Source organism: Melospiza georgiana, chromosome 6 (assembly GCF_028018845.1).
Source record: "Melospiza georgiana isolate bMelGeo1 chromosome 6, bMelGeo1.pri, whole genome shotgun sequence".
Classification (NCBI taxonomy): Eukaryota; Metazoa; Chordata; class Aves; order Passeriformes; family Passerellidae; genus Melospiza; species Melospiza georgiana.
Genome location: NC_080435.1, coordinates 4,205,545 through 4,218,282, shown reverse-complemented (window position 1 = coordinate 4,218,282; position 12,738 = coordinate 4,205,545). Strand labels below are relative to the sequence as shown.

Below are 12,738 nucleotides of genomic sequence, written 5' to 3'. Positions count from 1 at the left end.
TGTGAAAGTAAATTTCAGGTGTTGGTAAAACAGCCAACAATACAGACATGACCTGAGGATTTGCATTGGACTAACATCCTTTCTCCCTTCCTTCCCCCCCCCCCCCCGACTTTTTCTTCTGAAAAAGTGAGAAAAGGGACCGAAAGGGGGAAACAGAAAAGCAGATGTTTTCCTTTGGTACAAGGGTTTCCTTAAAAACCAAAAACTCTTTGTTTGCTTTTCTCTTCTTTTAGAGAGAAAGGACACGAAGCCTGATCTCGCTGAAGAGGCTGGCTCTGAACTCGGGACATCACAGCGGCGCTTTCCGTCGGGTATTGGACGCGGCAGTATTTTGCAGGGCTTGGCTTTCAAATCAATGCTGCAAACTCTCTGCCCGCCCCTCACTCGCTGGGGATTTCCTCTCCTTCGTTGCCAACAGCAGCGACAGCCAAGCGCAGGAGGTCAAGCCGCGATCTGTGGACAAGGGCGGGGGGCCCAGGCCCGTGGCGGGATGAGGCGCTGAGGGCCGCCGGGGAGCTGCGCCGCGGATGGAGGAGGAGGAAGGCGGGAGGAGGAGGAGTTGAGGAGCCCGAGCCCGGGAGCCTCCCCGCTTACTGCACTAGGAAGTGACGCTTTCGCTGAGTCCCGGAGAGAAAGAAACAAAGTTTGTTTTTTTTTTTCCCCCCCCTCCTTCTTCGCTCCCGCCCCCCTCTGCAAACAGCCGCTCCACGTTCCCCCGCGGCGCCCGCCGTGCCTGGCTGCGCAGGTGAGCCAGCACGTTCTCTTTCTTCCTTCTTCTGTTTTCCACGCGTTTGTTTGTTTTTTTTTTTTTGGTTTTTTTTTGGTTTTTTTTTTTTTTTTTTTTTTCAATTTGCACAATTTGCTTCCGTTTTCCTGCCATTTTGGAGAGGGGGTATCTTTCCTGGGGAGTTTCTTTTGGGGGTCGTGATGCGTGCTTTGTTTGTGGGTGCTGGGTGCAGGATGAGGAGCAGAAGTACCTGTGGAGGTGACGAGTGCGGCTGGCTCCGCGCCCGGGCCGCGCAGCCCCACGGGGCCGGGGCAGCGGCACTCCCGGCCCGCCTGCTGCGGGGGACCGGGCTCGGCTGCTGAGCCGCCGCCTCCTGACTTGTTACGTGCCCCGAGTTGTTACGAGCGCTCCGGAGGGGTTTCTTCGCGGCTGCCTGGCTGCAGCACCGCTTTCAGGATGTGTCTGTGTGCGGGTGAGCTGCCTGCGGGTGGATTTTGGGGGGTTGGTTGGGGCGCGGGAGGGTTCTCTTTGCTCGCGGCGTGTGCGGGGCCCCGGTGCTGCGCGGGAGCCGCCGCGTCCCGGCCGCCGCCGAGCGCGCATCGTGGCCAGGGTCGGATCGCTCTGCTGTGCTGGGCTTTGCGCGGTGGAGGGGGGCGGGGAGGAATTTGTTAGATAATTTTTGAAAAATCCCGTGCTCCCAAGTGTACAGCTCTTTTCTGGCAGCAACTGCAAAAGACCGATTCGTTGCAGTTTAGCAGTAAAAGCTGACAATACACCTACGCGCGTATGTGAGAGTCTTATATAATACTTACGGTTTTTTTTTTTTTTTAACAGGCGTAAGCAGGATTTATTTTTGGTTTGTAAAGTCTTGTGTGGTTGCAGCTTGCAGAACTAGTAAAATATTCTATTTGCTCAACAGAGATTTATTTTACATTCTTTCAAAACATCTAATTTTTTAATAATTACTTGATTTCATTTCCGGCTACGTGCTTTGAGCTTAGTGTAAAGGCCATCTGTACTGGAGCAAGCAGTTAAGGGAGGGGAAGAGAGAAAAAGAAATGTCCTAATGCAGAGACTATTAGGTTGTTTAGAGGGCGAGACTGCAGTTCCAGGCAGCAACAGCAGCAGCTTTATGACTGTGTGTAATTACAGAGTGATTGCATAGGACAGCATTGTTGGAACGAATACGTATACGCAGGCTATTGTGCAAGATTTCTGTACCGAACAAAACCTAGTTTTGCATTGCAAATGCTAAAAAGAGAATGTGTTCTGCACTGAACTGCCACGTTCCTCTTAGACTGACTTCAAAGAATTAGAAGAGGAAGGTAGGAGAAGTGGAGTGAGGCTGATCGTAGAAATCACAGATCTGAAATACTCAGCAATAACGCCACTAGTAGTTTCTGAAATCACAGCAGACAGAAATTGAAAGCTCATTGAATCTGCGGGTTCATGTTTCTAAAGTGATTACATACGGGTGAAATCCACTCAGGTTTGCTACAGTCCTGCACATTTAGCATAATTCTTGCTCTGGTCAGTTTTTTCGTGTGCTTGTGAGGGGAAAAGGACCTATGTTAAAATAAGCAATTGCAGTTCGCCTAGCTGGCTTGGAAATGGAGAGAAGAGTATTGGGGAGAGTTTCTGTGTCGGGCCGCAAAAACTTAAGAGTTTGAACGAACGACCAGACCACAGATTTCGCTCAGAGCATGCTTTTTCAACTCTGTCTTAAAAGTTGCATCTGGTTCAGTGATCTTAAAGGCAATGTTGGCTGAGGGATAGTATGAGGCACTGCGAAAGCGTGCCACTGACACTGTATTAGCAAGGCTTTTAACTAAGACTTTAAAGAACATCATAATAATGCCAAAGTTGTTGTGGGTACAACTTCAGTTTCCTAAGATTTGTTTTTCAGAAATTCTGGTGTTATTTTTATCAGCGATTATTTTATTCAGTTATTTTATCATTAGTTTTGAGAGTACTTGGAATTCATGACAGATCTGAACGATTTCAGATCTGGCGCTCAGAGACTGGCCTTTCTAACATTACAAACAATTTTCTGGAAGTGTTATCTTCAGCTATTATAGCTGATGTCTTAATAAAAGCCACAAAGGCTTGTAAAGTATTTTGAGCACTGCAATGAAAATTACTATAAAAATTGAAAGTTTTTTAAAAATTTCTTGGTGTTCAACTAAAACATATTTTAGCTGAAGACACACATATTTCCTAGTTTCCTCAGGTTGTCACGAAAGTGATTAATGTAAAATATACGTGGCTTTGTTAATGAAGAATGAAGGCATCTTCTGACAGTGTTTTTTGTGTTTTGTTTGTTGGTTTGGGATTTTTTTTTGTCATTTGACAAATGATCTTAGGGATCCTTCTGTAAGTTTATTGGAGCATTTTGTTTTAATAAAACGTGAAAAAAATATGGCAATGCGTTCATTACTGTGATGTTCTACTTGTAGATTTTTCTTGAAATTGTACGTCATGTCTTGACTAACTTGACAGTCTGGGTGTTTTAACAGCAAAATTACCTCTGGAGTAGTTCTTAAAGATTTGATTTGAATCATTTGTGGTAGTGATACACATAGTCATTCCTTATGCTAAGTCTTTTGGTTTTCATAACCTGTGTGGTGGGAGAGAGTTTTTGGCTAGGATTCTTAGGGCATGTATACAAAGGAGTAGGTAACTTGCACGTCCTTGAGTTGTCCTGTGGTTCTCAGTGGAATTAGTCATAGATATATATACATTTGTGTGCAGGCTAGCAAAACAAAGGTGTAGCTGTGCTAGCCTTTAACCCGTCCAGGTGCATGCGAGTAGTGGTGATATGAAGCCATGAGGGCTGTAGCACAATGCAAGCTTTTCAAAAGCCTGCATAAATGCTCCAAAAGTTAGTTTACATTTTTGCATTTTCACTCTTATGGTCACCTGTCAGTAGTGGCTGCGGAGCCACAGGAGGTATTTTCAAACCTGTCATCCCTTTCCTGATACTCTTGTGTCAAGCTGCTGATCAAGGCCTTATAAAATGGGACATTACAGCACACCACAACACCCTTAAGTTGTCCCTGACTTGAGGACATGCAGCCTGTCTTTGGAAATGGCCACCTTGGTGGTGCGTGTGTGCAGGTGTGCCCAGGCACGTCAGGAGACAAGAGGGACTGCCATGAATCCGAGTGGAAGTCTGCTAGCCTGTGGCCCTGTTTGCAAAAGTGTATATATTTTCTATATGCTTAGTTCTTGAAGGATTTCTACTCAAGAAACTTACAGTTTTCTGTTGAGTTTAGGTAAACGTCTAACAAACACTTTTTTAAACCTACTGATCAAATTGTGGGATAAGAATGTTGGTAAGAGCTGGGGGTTTTTTTGTACCCTGTTTTTTGGGGTTTTTTTAAGGGGTCTTTTGTTTTGTTTTGGGTTTTTTGTGGTTTTTGTGGTATTTGTTTGTTTGTTTTTGTTTGGGGTTTTCTTTTTGGTTTCTTTTTGTTTTTGTTTTTTGGGGGTTTTTTTGTATGAAGCTTTGCATAAAATCTTAGTACTGGTTGCAGTAAATTACAATTTATGCTAAAATTAAATGTAGTAAATATGAATGTTGTCTCCAGTGCAATTAGTTACATTCTAAGAGACATGAAGTGAGAAGTAAACCTCTTTGAGTGAGTATTCATAGTGTGAAACCGGGAGGTGAGGGAGGCAGGGGCTCTGGTGGTGAGGTTTTGCAATACATGCCCAAAAAGCTGCAGGTTCTGGCACGAGCAAACCAAGGCTCATGAGTCACATCCAAAGGGAAGAGTTGCCACTGAGCAATTTGTAAAATAGGAGGGATGAACTGCTAGTTCAAGGAAATATCCTCAGGACCTTCCCTAATAATTGCAAGTGTGGCATTTTGAATGCAGTCCGGGTATTTAGGAGCAACCATTCGAATGTGGATGCAGAGATAATCTTGGTAATTAATTCTTTGCTTTTCAGGCTCTCTTGATGCTTTTTATTGTATTTTGTGCAAGTGACAGCACCAAACAACAATGCTTAAGTTAATATAATTAATTAATCAATATATAATATGATGTACAGATATTCTTTGAAATGTACATACCCCAAAATTAATGTTCTTTTTATGTACAAGTAAACGACTGTGATTGCCCCTTGTTGAATTGATGGCTGGTGTTAATCAAGAAGTTGAGAACTGGGAAAAGCTATATTGGGAGGGTGTGGCCAGTGTGAGTTAATTTTTTGTTTGTTCTTAAAGACATTTTGAAAGGCTTACAGCAAAGCATAGAATAATGTTTTCCTTTTTACCCTTAATTAGTGAAAATTAAGGGTATAGGTTGACTTAGCATTGGTAAGAATTGTAAAAACTGTACAGTTTGACTTTAGCATTGGTAAGAATAAAAATAAGTGCCATTAGTACCTGAAGTAGTAAACCAAGAAACAGTTCTGATATCTTTTTTACTAAATATGCTACTGATACATAACATGTTCAGAGCTGGGATGTAAAGAGACACTAAGAAGAATCAAGTGAGTGTTCATGCTTTGTTTTTTCTTTGCTACCTATTATCTTCTCACATTGGTTCTCAGTTGCTTGGCTTTCCCCATCATAGCAGAGAATACAGTACAATGATATATATTGGTACATCCTCCTGTCGTTTATTTCAGGAAGACAAATTAAATGTTTGTGTATATTTATATGTACACACACTATTTGTTATATACACACACCTATCTCATTTTATAACTCAATTCCCCTGAGAACAAAAGTTTCTTTTCTTTGTGATGCTAGGGGAGTTTCGGAAGTTTTGCTTGGTTTGGTTTTTTTTAAACCATGCTGAAGTTGTTCATTTGAATATAATGCAGTATTTTGGAGTTTTTCTTCATTTCTTCTCTTTGACAATATTTTTGTTATTTCCAGAGTAATGGTGATCAAAATATGCATGAATTATAACTGCAACTTTTGTTCTTGGATATTTCTTTATTTTCTTTTTTTGAAGGGCTTGTAACTAATAGGACTTTTTGAAATACTGGTTTGGTTTGGTTTTGCCGTGTGTCTGTGGTACAGAGTTCTGTGGTGGATTTCCAGCTATCTATCAGAGTGGCTGCTTCCCTCCAGCAAGGACAAACCAGAGCCTGTTGTTCTCTGGAGCTGCATGCTGTGGGGCAGTCAGCCTGCTGAAACGCTCGTCACCTTGTCTGCGCTGCGCATCGTAATGAGGTCCAAAGTTGAAATAATCCCAGAAGTCTGAACAACCTCCAAGTAGCCTTGTTACGGCGTAGTTCATAGGTAAAAGTGCATTTTTGTTTGGATCCCAAGTTTCATGGGGATGTTGCAAGATTTCAAACTTGACTTAATCACACGTGCTTAGGTGCGGCCTTACCTGCTATGCCCGTGTACACCTGGGACTCCTTGAGCATTTCCTTTTCAACTCCTGCATATGTCACCTGGTTATTTGTCAAGAATTGGATTCTTGTTTACAGTTTTATAATATCCTTAACAATACTTTTGGGAGTTTAAACTGTTTTGATTTCAGGCTTTTATTCCTCCCTACATAATGGATTCTTTCATGCACTTCCTGAAAGGAGAGTTTGCTGTGTTTGTGGGAAATTACTGCACTTGGGTGGAGAAGAATTGAGCAAAGTATTTTCCTATTTAAATTTGATTTTATGCCATTTGAGAACAAAATCCCAGCACTGCCAAATTCCTGGTGGTAGGAGAGAGAGCCACAGTTCTAAGACTGCTTTAGGAGATTTCAATGATGACAGCTTAGGGTCCCAGATACTCACATATGTGAAACTGGCAGGGAAATCTGACTGCCCCTATGATTTAGTTTGATTTCATGACTTGGAAAATTCTGAGTTGAATTATTCTCTTTGAATCTTTTGTGATAAACTCTAGATGTTATCCTGCATGAGACACGCTATATACTGGGGACAGATATAGTATCCATAATATTTAAGTAATAAAAGAGATTTTATTTGTATTTTTTAATGGAAAGCTGTTGTATTTTCAAATCTTTATAAAATATAAGTATATATAAGTAAATAATGTGGACTTTCCAAACAATATTTGTTTAAATTAACATGTTTTAAGGGATGTTGAGATGCCTCTGGAGAAGAAAAGGAATATATTAAAAACAAAAGCTAGACTTCTGTCATACTAGTGAAGCATTACTGTACCCTTAGGCATTCTGGTTATTAGGGGCTTAAGCTGCCCTTCTTGAATAACTAGAAAGCCTTTGCATGTAAACAGTGTAATTGTAAGTAAACAGTTGTGCAAAATGTTGTGTTTGATTATCAGACTCACTTTTTTCTGATTTAATTTCAGCATTGAAGTGGTCTTTCGTTATCGTGATTTTCTAAATACATTTAAGAGTCAAAAGGATATTTAAGACATTTCTTTCCCTTTGAAATATGGGAACTGCTTTCCTGTTGAAGTATGGGACTCCTTGGTTTAGTCCTTTTTCTTTGGCAAAAATGAAATATTTCAGGTGTGGTACTAGATTACTTATATTGCTATTGCAGCTTTCTTTCTGCAGAAAATGTACTGTAAATATTTCTGTAGAAAAATCTGATCTGTGATAAAAACACCTTTTAGTACCTAAGAAGATAGAAAAAGAATGTGAGGCTCCTTATAAACAATGTATTTTAATTTTCAATTTGAGATGTAAAGAATAAACATTTGAATAACTGAGGAATTAAAAATCTGAGAAGTTTGATATAGCTGATACTATACTTGGAGTTTCCACTTGTTAACAGTGAATAAGGGGCTGCCCTGCAAGAAGCTTTATTGATGTCAATGATAATATTTTTCTATTAAAAGATAAACAAAGCTATCTGGGCTTTTTTAAAATTTGTAATATAGATAAACCTAGTTACCTTACCTTTAGAGAGGAAATTAAAATGCAGAGAGCTTTGTTAGCAAAAGAAATGCATATTTGGAGCCTTGATTTGTAAATTTTTTTTCTGCAACTGGAAGAGCTTTTTAATAATAACAGTAATGACTACTGATAAGAATTGTACACTGGAAAATTCAGTTTCCTTATTCAGGGAATCTCTCGTGGCATTTTAAAATGAATTAGCCTGCCTGTGCTCACAAATATGCCGTGATGCAGGTCTTTGTTTGTTTGTCTGAGAGTGGCATAAACATGTATTTGCTGAATTCTTAAGCACAGGAGACAGATGAAGCTGGGGTGGACTGGTCCTAAAGCAAATGCATTTCTAACACAGAGGCAACAGAGCAAGGCCAGAGACCCTGCATTGTCTTCCAGCTTGCACTGCTGCTTTTTAGCCACTTTATGGATTTCTTTGAGAGGCACCTCTGTCAGAGGTATCATTACACAAGTGTGACAGCAAGGGCAGTGGCCCAAATACTTGTCAACACCAGCAATTGCTTGACCACATATGCATGGATATTTAGTTAAAGGGACAGTGTATTTGATACTTGAAGTTGATGTTAAAACATCCACGTTGGCAAGATGCTGCTGCTTCTGTGCTGACTAAAGTGATGTTGAAAAGGCTTTTACTTTTTTCTTAACAGAAGTGTTTCTTTTTCCCCAGTGGTGATAAATCAATAGTCTGTTCCAATCCTGATCAGCAATATTCTATTGTTATAGTACCATAAATTTCTTGTTGATATTTGTGGAAGAATGACATTTAGATGAAAGAGCAAAACACCTTGTTTTTAAAAGACGACCCACAAACCAACGTTCTTATGCTCACACAAAATAACAAAGTGCCAATATAGGAAGATATTTACGTTTAGAAATGCTTAACTTTATGTGAGATATTGGTATTTAAACTGTATTCGGAATTTTGAACTCAAATTGTAAATGCTTGCTTGAGCCTGGATAGTACCATAATAGCATGCTCCAAGGACCATGTGACAAAATCAAACAAGAAAACTCAGTGGTTCACATGTTACTCAGCCGAAAAGCAGAGATGGCTAATGTTTGCAGCAACCCTTTGGTGTCAAATACAGAAAGATGATTTCTTATGAACCAAAAATAAAATCCAGTTTTCTATATTCTCTTGAGTTTGAGGTCTGCTGAAGAGGGATTTTGAGTATAATTCAAACCTGTATAAGATGTTTTTCTTCTGCTCTTCTGTCAAGGTTTAGGAATGGTACTCCCCAGTCTAGTGCCCCCATACTCCAAACCACACATCGGTTTTGTCTTTTCTCCTCCTCTCCCCCTCTGATGGGCTGAAGAGGAAAATTGGAGGCACAAAAGGCAAAGATCATGGGTTGAGCTAAGAACTGTTTACTGGAAACAGCAGTGAGATAAGAAAAGGAGCTGTAGCAGCAATAAAATAGCTGATGGCTCTGCCACATTTCCTCACCTCAAGGAAATCTACAATTTGAGCAATCACCCTTTTCCCTAGAAGAATGTTCCTTTCCTCCATCCCAGCAATGACATGAGATGGTGTAGAGTAACCTCCGTGACCTGGCTGTGCCCCTCATGTCTGCTACAGAAAATAACCCTGTGCTGGCTGGAACCAGGACAACTTCACGTCATGAGCATTAATGAAAATGCACCTGATCTCAGGCTGCATAGAAAGTTCTACTTCCATTTTCTGAGGCAATATGGTTTTACTGAGGGTTTGTACCACTTTAGTTTGAATAATATGCTACAAAGGTGCAGGATACACCTAGACGTTTGGAAAGCTAAGCAATCTATAAGGCTCCCTTTTGTCAAAAGTAAATTTGAGGATCTCATTTGCCAGTGGAAATTGCAATGCTGTGATAGGGTCTGTACCAGCAGTTCTTACAGAGATCTGCTTCAGGAGCATAGCCTGGAAATTGAAGCTAGGGGAGCTTTCTAACATATTAATTGCGTTAAAATATTTAAGAAGTCAAATCCATAGTCTTCCCAAGAAGGCAACGGCTTTCCATTGCCTTTTAAAATCTGAAGTAAAATCTTGCTCTTAATCTCTTTTAGTAGCCTGAAGTGCTTTTATTGTTTTTTCAGTGGTGTCCCACCCTTAAAGGGAAACGATGATTTATGATTTCATTGAGTCTTCTATTCATACTTAGACTCAACCAGCTGCTTATATGGAAACTAAAATGGGCAGCAATAAGGAACAGGTGCCCTGAGCTTAGAACAAGTCATGCTCTTTGCCCTCATGCAGAAGAGCATTAGGTTTTCCTGTTGTGGAGTTTCCTGTATCTAATACACGAGTCTACACTTGCATCTACAAGCTGTTAGCTATAGGATAAGGAGGACTAAAGGTAGGCAGACCTGAAAGAGAAGACAACAAAATGCAGTTCAGGAAGCATTTGTTTTCTGGTGCCGTGGGACATAACAAAATGTTTCCAGTCTGCTCCTTTTCTTGTAAGCTCACAGCTAACAAGTACTTTACATCGTTTGTGCCTCGTTATCATCCTCGTTTAAAGGTGATGTAATCGTCTTCAACTATGGCTACAAAACCATACTCTCACCCAACACTTCAGTGGCATAACGTGAGTAGAAATGGAGATTCTGCCCCACACGGAGGAGTTGATTGATGGGCCCTCCTGATAGGGGAAGGTGTGGTATGTGAGTGTGAATTTGCATCTCTATGGCCGGGTGAATGTTTTGTCAGCAGCCTTTGTAGAGGAGGCCAGACCCTCTCACACCTCCTTGAGAAGCAGATGACATCGCTGTTCAGAAATGGGTTTTGGCACCCTCTATTTGCCTCCAGCAGATAGAGGCACTTAAGCCTTGGGTGAAATAGCAATTTTTCATCGAATTGCAGATATATTATTGCCTATATGCATCTGCTATGAACCCTCTCGACTGGCTTTTTGCTGGACATTGTGATTAAAAGTCTTAATTTTAGTTCTCTGCTGACTCCTGTCATGTTTGTTCTAGAAATTGAAGATGTGGAATGGAGTCTTTTGGATTGCACTCTAGAAAGACGTGCATGGAAAGGAGTGCTTCAGTTTCTGTGTGGAGCAGATTGAGTAGTTTCTCTAGCCAGGTTACTTGGCTTTCAATCATGTCAGTGAACGAAGTTATTATCTCCCTGGTTCTGAGCACTTAGGTGATTTCAGTCTGCCTCCTATGCAGAGCTATTTCATACTTTTCTGTTTCTCAGTTGGGTAACTTTGGTAGCGTCACTGAAAAGATCAAAGATGGAAGAAAAGAAAGTAGTGGATCAACATTCTCCCTTGAAGCATGGGTTCAGGACATTTTTTACATCTCTCAGCTGCTCTGTTGTGGGGGTTTTTTATTGTGAAGATGAATAGAACTACTCAATTTTGCTACGTGCTATAAAGCATTTTAAAAAGACAGTTCTTTCTGAGTGACTTATTTTATAAGAATACAGTTTGGAGGTGGAAAAATATTCTTTGTTCAGTGACAGCTCTAACAGAGTGACTGTAAGTGACAGAATTTGCTTGGGAAAGTGCTCTAGGTTAAGTGTAGGATGCCTGGCTGTTTACAAGTCACCATCCAAGTGATACCGTTTGTGTGGAGGCAATGTGAAAATCTATTGACATCTTTAGTTACTCAACTGGTTTATTTTTGGGAGCTCATGAATTGGCAGGACATACTGACCCTGTCTGGAGGGGAAAAGCATAATGACTTTGAATGTAAGACACTTTGTGAATATTTTGTCAAGTTACTTACTAATATTTCTTTGCAGCAACTATCATGGAGGTTTTAACCCTTTGCTTTCCCAAACTCTGAACATTTTTGCTTATTGTTGATATATTTTAATGAAAATCTACTAGTCTGTCAAGACAAAATGGCTTATTGCATCCTACATTTGCATCCTAGATTTGAAGAGTGTGAAGTTTCCTTGCATGAAGAAGGATGAAAAATATTTAGTTATAAGATTGCTTGTTTGTAACCCTTTGTAATATTAAACCTTCACTTGGAACAGCTATAGGTTGGATTCAGGATTGATTGTGGATGCAGAAGGCCAAAGTGTAGGAAGGACAGGGCAGGCTTGCACACAGGTAGTTTTGGATTGTAAGGAAGTAAGGAGTTGAGAGAAGCTGTACTTATGTTAAAAAACACAGCTGCATTTTTTGTGAAACTGATACTACTTTTGCTGTGTGTGACTAGAGAGGACCAGCAGACAAAATCAAAAACTGACAGTAACAACTGCAAAGTGAACACTTTGCTCTTCCTATTATAAGGTTTCTGCTTGTGACTGATTTACACGTAACTATTACCCACTGTGCATAAGAAAATGAAAACAGGAAGGCTTTCTTGTAGTGTTCTCTTTGTAGCTACTACTTGTGATTCTGATTTGGAGAGCTGGTGCAAGGGTGCATGGAGTAAATAGGGAGTTTGTCATGGAAGAAGGTGGTTTTCTTTTGGCTTTCAATATTCAGTGTTCTGACACCATCAGAAAATCTCAACTGCATTGTCAGATTAGTTGAAAACAATTTTGTTGCAGGAAATAAGTAACTTCATAACATTTTGCTTGATGATACTTGCAGTCATCTTACTGAAAAATTAAAGTTGTCTTTGTAAGTCTTAATTTTTCCATATCCCTTTATTCATTCGCACAATTAACTTGAAGTCTCACACCAGCATTGCAAGATTTCTTCCAAATGCTGAATTGTGAAACAGATGAGTTACCAATCGCTTTGAAGGGAAAAAAAAACACTGATTTGACTTTTCTGTGTTACACAAGCAAAATTTAAAAGAAACCCAACAGATGAAGAAATAAAATAAAGCATATATTAACACTTGGCAAGCGGACTGGACTCACTGAGACCATTTTGCTTGAAAGGTGTCTCCTTCATCATCTCTTTTTTTTAAGTAAGTAGAGGTGGTGGTTTTTTTGTGTTTGTTTGGGTGGTTTTTTTTGGTTTGGTGTTTTTTGACTGGTTGGTTTTGGGGGTTTTGTTTTGTTTGTTTGTTTTGTTTATTTTTTTTAAATATTAAAAGGGAGATCTGGAAAACTCATGTCTGGAATGATGTCAGCTTATCTTTTCAGCAACAGCCCAGTCCCTTACTATTATTAAATACAATTGCTGGAAAAATCGGCCTTGAGGCAGGAATGTTAATTTATTTTTGATGTTTTTTTTTTTTTTCTGAAGT

At 40.1% G+C, this 12,738-nt stretch overlaps 1 protein-coding gene across 2 annotated transcripts in view; it reads left to right on the top strand.

Annotated features, from left to right (window-relative positions):
• Positions 1-672: 672 nt before the first annotated feature.
• Positions 673-12,738, top strand: part of MIDEAS (mitotic deacetylase associated SANT domain protein) — a 53,626-nt gene continuing 41,560 nt past the window's right edge. Inside the window, exon 1 of one of the 2 annotated variants that reach the window (XM_058026007.1) lies at positions 673-745. The gene's annotated coding sequence lies outside the window, so the exon portion shown is untranslated. Of the gene's footprint in view, positions 746-1,104; positions 1,200-12,738 lie in introns of those variants that run through there. The other variant, XM_058026008.1, reaches the window with a different exon arrangement.